The following is an 8752-nucleotide window of genomic DNA, read 5'->3' as shown; positions in this document are numbered from 1 at the left end:
TAAAGATTGCATGATAAAGTGGGCACAAAATATTCAGGAACCAATCTCGTTGGACACCTGGGAGATAATTTGGGTCAGAAATGTTAAATTTACCCAGGCTCAAAATTTAAGAGAAAAGTTTTACAAAATGTTTTATAGATGGCATCTGGATCCCAAGAAGTTGTCCAACATGTATCCTAATCTGCAGTCTAAGTGTTGGAGGTGTGGTAGCTTAGAAGCTACCTATTTCCACATGTGGTGGACTTGTAGAAACATAAAAGCCTTCTGGATTAAAATTTGGTGGAACATTCAAAAGATTTTTAAGAGGAAGATAAAGTTTTCCCCGCAATTGTTCTTACTGGGTATTGTTGTAAATTGTGATGTCAAAGAGACTAATCTGATGTTGAATATGATAACGGCAGCACGGTTACTGGTGGGACAATATTGGAAGAAGGACAATCTGCCCACGGTAGAAGAATGGGTGTTTAAAGTTTCTAATCTTGCAGAAATGTCCAAGATTTCTGCTTATTTAAAGGATCACTCACAGGAGAGATATATTTCAGTTTGGAGGAGATGGATAAATTATATTGAAAACAAATATGGGACCAAAAAGTTCCATTTAGCTTATGAGTAGAATTTAGTGGGATATTGTTATTGTTAGTAGTTATGCTAAGAGAGAGTTAAAGCGCAGTACGAATTTGGTTGATTGTATATTGTGTAAATTTTTATTTAGAATATGATTGTTGTAACTATAATCCTGTATTTAGCTCTGGGAAGTGGGGGGGAAAGTGGGGGGGTTGGGGTGGGAGGATTTGGGGATATATTGTAAAATATTGTAAAACTCTTTAATAAAAAAAAGAAATGCTTACGTTTTTAGTTGTAGCTTTGGCTTTGTTTTGCTGTAATGTTGTTGTTTTTTACATCCAACGCTATTTTACAATCTTACTCTTTTACTATCATTTTAATTGCATTTTTGCATGGTTGTCACAATCAACTTATTTACTAAAGATAACTTTAACTAGGCCAACTAACTAATGTAAGGAACAATTGTATAGGAAACAGAGAGAAATTGTGTAAAAAGAGATTTTTTTTAATCTAAAACTGGACAACTGTATCCAAGGGAAGACTAAAGTAAAAATGATGGTTTCCCATCAATGTTTCATTACCCAACAGGATATTTTTTTTTCTTTCTGAAAATAAAAAATAAAAATAAAAGTTCTCTCCCTTTGGAACCTAAGTTTGACTTATCTGCTTTGAACAGCCCTCGAGTTGGCCTACTTTTGGTCTTACCATTTACAATGCAGTTACAGAATGACAATCCAGAAAAAAATTCATTTCTTTTTTTTAACCCAACCTCAAGATACACCTAATACAGTAGCTAACTTGGCCCTGAAGGAATGCCTGCCCTCTTAAGTTACTCAATTACTGCAGAAAACAAGTGAAGTCACTGTTGCTCTGTTGTGTAGCCTAAACTACTATAGCTGAGAGAAAATGTGACTTCTGTAAGAGATCCTTTGGAATAGGGGTGTTAAACTGCTGGCCCGCGGGCTGGTTTCATCATGCAGAGGTTGCTCCCGCCCCAACTCCAGCAATGTGAAAAAAGTCACAATACATCACGACACGTCACGTGCTGCAGCGAGTTTGCCACCCATGCTTTGGAAAGGGACAAAGGCACAGAGCAACACAGTGTATGGCATTGTAAAGTTGTTTTAGCTTCATTTCTTTTTCTCTTCTTTTAATCTTTTTTTCTTTTCTTTTTCTTCTTTTTCATTTTCCCCAATCATTTATTTAGTATAATTTTGGCTGTGCAAAATAGGCAAAGATGTACACATACACAAACAGTTCTGGAAAAAAAAGTAAAACATTCCTGTTCGACAAAAAGATGATTTAAAGTTCCTACATCCCCTTGTTTTCAATTAATTTCAGTTTGGCAATGTTTTCTCAGGTATAATTATGCAAAATTTGAAATATATATCTTAACCAAGATTCTTTTTTGGGCTTTAGAAATGTGTCTTTTACTATTCAATGGTTAGGGATACATTCTTTTTTTCTTCTGAAATGGAAAGGGTAAGACATAGATGGAAAGAACAGAGGCAGTCAGCTAATATTATCTCAAGTAGTGTAAATGGCTTGAGATACCCTTCATAAGATGAATTGCATTTCATCTGTCATTCTTAATTAAAGACAGATTTGAATAAAGCACACCTGCCACTTTCAATATCAATATAGCCACTTTTCAAATCCCTGTTCAAGAACATTGGTATTATCTATCGTGATCAGATAATGTTATAAGTTGGACCTCCAGGACAGTTTTTATATGTAGCAAGTGTATATTTTCTAACATTTTTTCTCATTATAGCTGTTTTAAATATTGATCCAAAAAAGGGAAAGAAATTCCAAAAGATTAAACTGGAGAGAAGAACTGAGTAGACCCATCCTAGTAATACAGCAACCACGGTGCTCTTGATCCCCCAAAGGTTCTGAACTGAGCAGATGAGAATGTGAAAAAGAAAAGCTTGTCTTTCACTGTGGTTATAAAGCTTAACTTCTTCAATCCAGGCCAAGTAAAATATTTGAATTATCTGACATATGGCAATGGCATACACAGCAGGAGACAATTAACTTTGTAGAAGTTAAGAAACATGAAATCATATGTTTGTTTTTTTTAAAGTAGTTATTTTGTGACTTCCTTTCAGGTATTTGAAGCATGTTAATGTAGTCTGTATATAATGATATATGGATCGCTATTTAATACATATGTTTAAATCGTCCCAGATTATCATGTGGGATTGGATGGTTTGAAAGCCTTTGGATTATATTTTTTCTCCATTTTTTAAAAGAAAGGGACAATATTTCTCAGTCATACGGCATTTCATCCACTCTCCATGATTCCTCAGTAATAATATTTGACATTTCAGCCAAACTATCAGCTAATTTCTTTGAACACCGGGCTGCAATTCATCTTGCCCTAGAGCAGGCATGTCAAACTTCTGGCCTGCAGGCCAGATGCACCACGACGAAACCGCACCCTCCCCATTGCCAGCAATGGGAAAAAAGTAGCGATATGTTGTGCAACGTCACATGACATCATGAGTTTGACATGCCTGCTCTAGAGATTTAAAATTACTCAAAGTAGAGAGGTGTTGCCTCATCATGTTCTTTTCAAACTCAAGCTTCAGTCTTGTACCTTTACCCTTACTCTCTACAATTTTGTGCTGAAATACATTTTTATCATACAATTTGATTTTTTTTAAATTTTATTGAATTTATATACCGCCCTTTCCCATAGGACTCAGGGCGGTTTACAGGGTATATAAAACATCAATACAAAAATTAAGAGCAATTTTAAAAGATTAAACTAAATCCCTGAAAAAAATATAAAAACCCAGTTAAAACCCCAATTAAAACTCAGCCTGGGCCGGAAAGCTCGAAGAGCCAGGTCTTCAGGTCTCGGCGAAATGATTGAAGGTCGGGGGCAGTCCTAAGCTCCACGGGCAGCTGGTTCCAAAGGGCAGGTGCCCCCACAGAGAAGGCCCTCCCCCTGGGTGTTATCCGCCGGCATTCTTTTACCAGCGGCACCCTGAGAAGGCCCTCCCTGTGGGAGCGCACAGGACGAAGGGAACTTGATGCCGGCAGCAGGTGTTCCCTCAGATATCCTGAACCCAAGCCATTTAGGGCTTTATAGGTCATCACCAGTAAGACTGTGTTAAAATAGTAGTGGAATAATTTTCTTCATCACCACTTACCTTTTTAAGTTACCAAGTTTCTATAAGACGTTGGTATCTGATTTCAAAGTAGCTCCCACAGTAGTGGTGTTACTTGTGCCATATATCTGACACCATTCAGTTTAATTGGAACTTTACATGTGGTCCTAATTTTTCACACCTGACACTTTCAGTAACTTTGATGGACTGTTCAGAGCATGGAAAAATCCAGACTACAGCAGTATTCTTTTGTTTTCCCTGAATTCCATGTTTCTATTTTCTCTGTTTTCAAAGGAAACTCCCATAGGATTAATACTTCCCAAAGGCCACTACTTTGGAACAATGAGGAATAGGCATGCCAATAAGGAATGGTAAGTGTCAGTGAGCAACAACCACATTTAATTTTTAGGGAGAAGTAGCCAGGGTTGCAAGATGGTAAGGCCGTACCATTCTTGTAATGGAGCTTACTATGGGGCTTACTATGGAGCTTACTAATGGGGTGAAGTTTTGTTTTTGTTTTTTAAAAAAACTGTAACATAATTTGTTTTAGGCTTGATATTACAGTTTTCATCTGTTTCCCATTTCAAATTAGTTAAAACATTATTCTGTTTGTTTTCAATCCCCAGAAGAAGTAGGGGAACTCATTCTTTGTCCATCTCTGATGCAAAATAAAACAATTTTTTTTTAAAAAAAAATGTATACACTATAAGTTTGGGAAGGGCACTCAAAAACCGCACAGTTCTTATATAGGCTTGCATGGATGTTCAGACATCAATATTACTGAAAAATAAAAGAGATTTTAAATAAAAATTGCAGATGCTATTGCTATATTTTACAATTTCGGTTCAAAGATTTATTGCTAGGAAGAATAAGGATTTATGCTAATGCACAATGGTAACTTTCCTTGATCACCTCTCCACACAGTATCAAAATTACTTAATGTCATTTCAAGTTCAATCCATTCCAATAAACACAAAGGGGGGGGAATAATTTACATACAGAGCTCAACATTTCCTTGGTCATAGACAGTAAGTGCACTTTTTTTTCTCCTCAAGGGAAAAAAAGCTTTTTATAAAATAATTGCATATTCTGGTCCTTTTTTCCCCATTCACTGATGCTCTTCTGTTATTATACGTTGTCAAAGTAGCAATTAGAATGCATTCTCCACAAAGCAAAAATGCAGCTTTCAAGGTTTCTAAAAAATCCCGGAGGACATACAGAACAGGCAAAATAATGTGTGAGCTCCAAATGAAACAATAATTAAGAAAATAAAAATAAAAGCACTGTAAAGTCAATTTTGCCGAGAAATTGCTACATTTGTTCTTATCTGCAATCTTAGTGGCATCTACTAAACAATATGAACAATTCAAGAACATCTTCCTTATTGTTTTCTAACTGTAGTTTTAAGTTCACTTTATTTTCTGGTGCATGTTTTCTTTTTCAACAGTTCATCTCATTGTGTACAGCAGTTTTTATTATTCTGTATATTTGCAAAAGAGCATTGATGCTTTTGAATTTGGTGTTAAAGAAGGTTCCTGAGAATACAGCCAAGGAAACAGACCAATGAATCATCAAACAAATAAACAAATAGCTCCCCAAAGAAGATGCTAAAGCTGGGAAGATGATGACCAGAATCAGGGTAGATGGACATAATAACGCTAATATTTACAATATTAAATGTATGTGTACAACAAGAGTCAGTTTGGTCTAGTGATTAAGGGACCAGGCTAGAAACCAAAAGACAGTGTTCTAATCCCTCTTTAAGCATGAAAGCTAGCCCATGATGTTGGATGACAAGTCAGTCAATCAATTCCAGTCAAAACCAGTGGATCAACAGAGTTGATCCCCCAAAAAGCAAACCTTCACTTGCAGGAAAATTTCTAGGAATGCTATCTATAAATGAACACATAAATAAATAATATTTAGCACTGTTTGCTTAAGTTGGTGCATATAGGAAAATGGGATCCCTATGTGAAGTCTGTTACCATATGTAAGTGCCTTGCAGAGTAGCAAGGTTTTTGTTGTTGCTTTTTAATGAGAACTCTGAATAGCTTGAATTTGATGTGATTCAAGAGCTACTTGAAACACCTGCATTGTTATCCTTCAGGGAATATACAACAAGACATCACAGCTAGTGATAAGATGTCCAATGCTAAATTGCTTTTCATATTTTTTTATGTTATCTAAAAAAGAATAAGGGTTTCTTATCCTGTTTCTGGAACAATGATTTACTCATGGCTGAGAGTGAACTTCACATGAATTCTGGCAAGAAACTATTGAATGCTATAGATCAGAATTGTGTTTGCATCCACTATTATAACTTACAACTAAGCTTCCGTTAGTTCCCAGTTCCTCAATAAGAGTGAGAATTAAATATGCCCCTTGATATTTCATAGTGTTCATATTTTCTCCAAAATTCTAAGGAAAGCTGCAAACTATCAAGAGAGCATAACTTTGGCTTTCTGGGACAACTTTCATGTCATAGACCAAACTTATACTGCAAGCAATAACTGTAGAAATAAAAATCAAATAACCTCATGTTTTAGATCTGGATTCCCCTGAACACATTTCCAGGAGGTGTTAGTGGAGGGACGGGTTGAGCCCTAGGCCAATACTTTGTGGGGTGCCTCAGGACTTCACTCTTTCCCGGTTCCCCATTCCTATTTAATATTTACATAAATCCCTTGGGCCAAGTAATATCAGCATGGATTGCAATTTCATCACTACACCAATGATATCCGTTGTACATCTCCTTCCTCTGTCAAATGATGCTGTCAAAATCCTGTGTTAAATGACACAGGATCCTTTCCAGTGCCTGAAGGCTGAAGATTTGGATGGGGAAGAACAAACTTTGGTTCAATCCTGGCAAGACTGGGATGTTTGAAGACCACACAGTTCCAAGGAGTTTCCATTTTTAATTGTGCATGGGGGTGTACTTTCCAGTCAGAATTGTTACACAATTTGTGGTTCCTCCTTGACTGTTGGCTCCTGTTCAAACAGCAAGTGGCAGCTGTGGCTGGGATGGCTTTTGCACAGATTGATTTCTTTCACCAACTGCATCTATTCCCAGACTGGGAAGGCTTCCTCATGGTGACTCACACTTTACTCACCTTCTGCTTAAATTATGTGAAGTGCTGTACATGGGATTGCCTTGGAAGAGCACCTGGAAACAGAAGCTGAGCCAGAAAACAGTGATGTGGGCAGTTTAGGAGTTCCCTGTTGCAGTTGTGTAACACTGCAGTTCTGTGACATGCAGTATTCTCAGTAGACTTCTAGGTACCATTCAAGGTGCTGGTCATCACCTATGAAGCCCTTCATGGTATAGAGCCAGAATACTGTAGGGCCAGCTTTTTCCATTGTTTCTTCATGACCCAAAAGATCTAGCAGAGAAGACATTGTCTAGGTCCCTTCTATCAACCAATGCTGTTTTGGTAGATCCCAGAGTAAGGCCTTCTTTGTGGCAATGAAATGTATAGAGATGTAAATCATAAAAAAAGAAAAAGAAAAAAAGGAAGAAAGTACAGACAGTATTTCCTCTGTATTGCCAACATGAGATGTAATTTTAAAATATTTTTGTGTGCCATTATAGGCCCATTAGAGCAAGAGTCAGCAATCTTCCTCTGTACAGGACCTGAGGTCATGCCGCTGCCGCCATTTTCACTCATGATGAGATGGTGATGTCTTTCTTTTGCAGGTTGAATGAATGCTTTTGGGACCACAGGCTAGATAATTTATGATAGCAGGTCATTCCTGGTCTATTGGCTCAGTGTTGCCAAACCCTGCATTAGAGAAAATGAAGGAGATATACTTTTAGCTATTTCATTAAAAAATCCACCAAATCTATTAGCTTCAAATAACAATGGCTTTGGGTCATAATTTTTGGTAGGGTAAAAAGAGAATTTTTAACTGCTTTTGCAGAGTTTTAACTGTAGATTTTGCAGGCTAACATTGACGACATTCAGTTTTACAATGCTAGTTCAATTATGTCTGTTTAAGAACATTATTTCACATTTGCTACTTTGTTCATTATTCTTCATAACAAAATCCAATTCATTGCTTCTGTGGTGGGATATGAATCTCCCAAGATATATAAAGTAAATGAGTCTGATTTCCTGTACTAAATATGCACCGAAAAACAATTCTTCCCTAGATAACATGATACAAACCAATAATGAAAAGCTACAATTTGGGACAAATAGGAAATACATTTTCTAGCTCATCTAGTTTCACTCAGGTCAATAATCTCCTCAGTGGTTTTATTGCATTTATTTGTGTCTCTCTCTCTTTCTCCATCTCATTTTAAGTTTCTTTTTCAAAACAGGAAATTGTCTCCTGTTTGAGAGATCAATGTCTTCCTGCATCTTTCCTGCAACAGTAAGATTAGAATGAAAGGAGAACTACTTGGTCTCTTATGGTGCATTTGGCCCAAGATATTTCATACGTATTGCAATATATTATAAGATAATGCACCATATTTTGTGCTCGCTCCCATTTCAATAAGCTATGCCAGGTAAAAAGAGGGAGAAAGATGTTTCTTCCTGAACAAACAGCTATTACACATTGTTACCTGACCACAATAATTTTATTACAGCCTTTGAGCTATCCAAACAGTTTTCATTTCAGTAGGTCATGATAAAATTACCTTTTTTCTTCTTTTTCTGTCTATTTTGGTTGTGGGTTTCAGAATGTAAATTTGGAAGACGGGATCATCTGACTATTGCTATATGTAAATGAAAGAACCTATAGTCTTTTCAGTTATAGAGCTGACAATAGTGATAGATAGATGATAGATAGATAGATAGATAGATAGATAGATAGATAGATAGATAGATAGATAGATAGAGATAGATAGATAGATAGATAGATAGACAGACAGACAGACAGACAGACAGACAGACAGACAGACAGACAGACAGACAATTTATTGGGGTAATAATTATGTGACTGTTATTTTGCATTTTTAATGGATCAGGGTTTTTCTAAAGATTTTAATCCTGTCTTTATTATTTTTATGATTAACTTAAGGTAATAAACATACCTAATACTCCTTCTATTTTCTCTGTAGGAGC

This window comes from Vipera berus (genome assembly GCF_964194415.1).
Source record: "Vipera berus genome assembly, chromosome: 2".
Taxonomy (NCBI): Eukaryota; Metazoa; Chordata; class Lepidosauria; order Squamata; family Viperidae; genus Vipera; species Vipera berus.
This window is presented reverse-complemented; position numbering follows the sequence as displayed.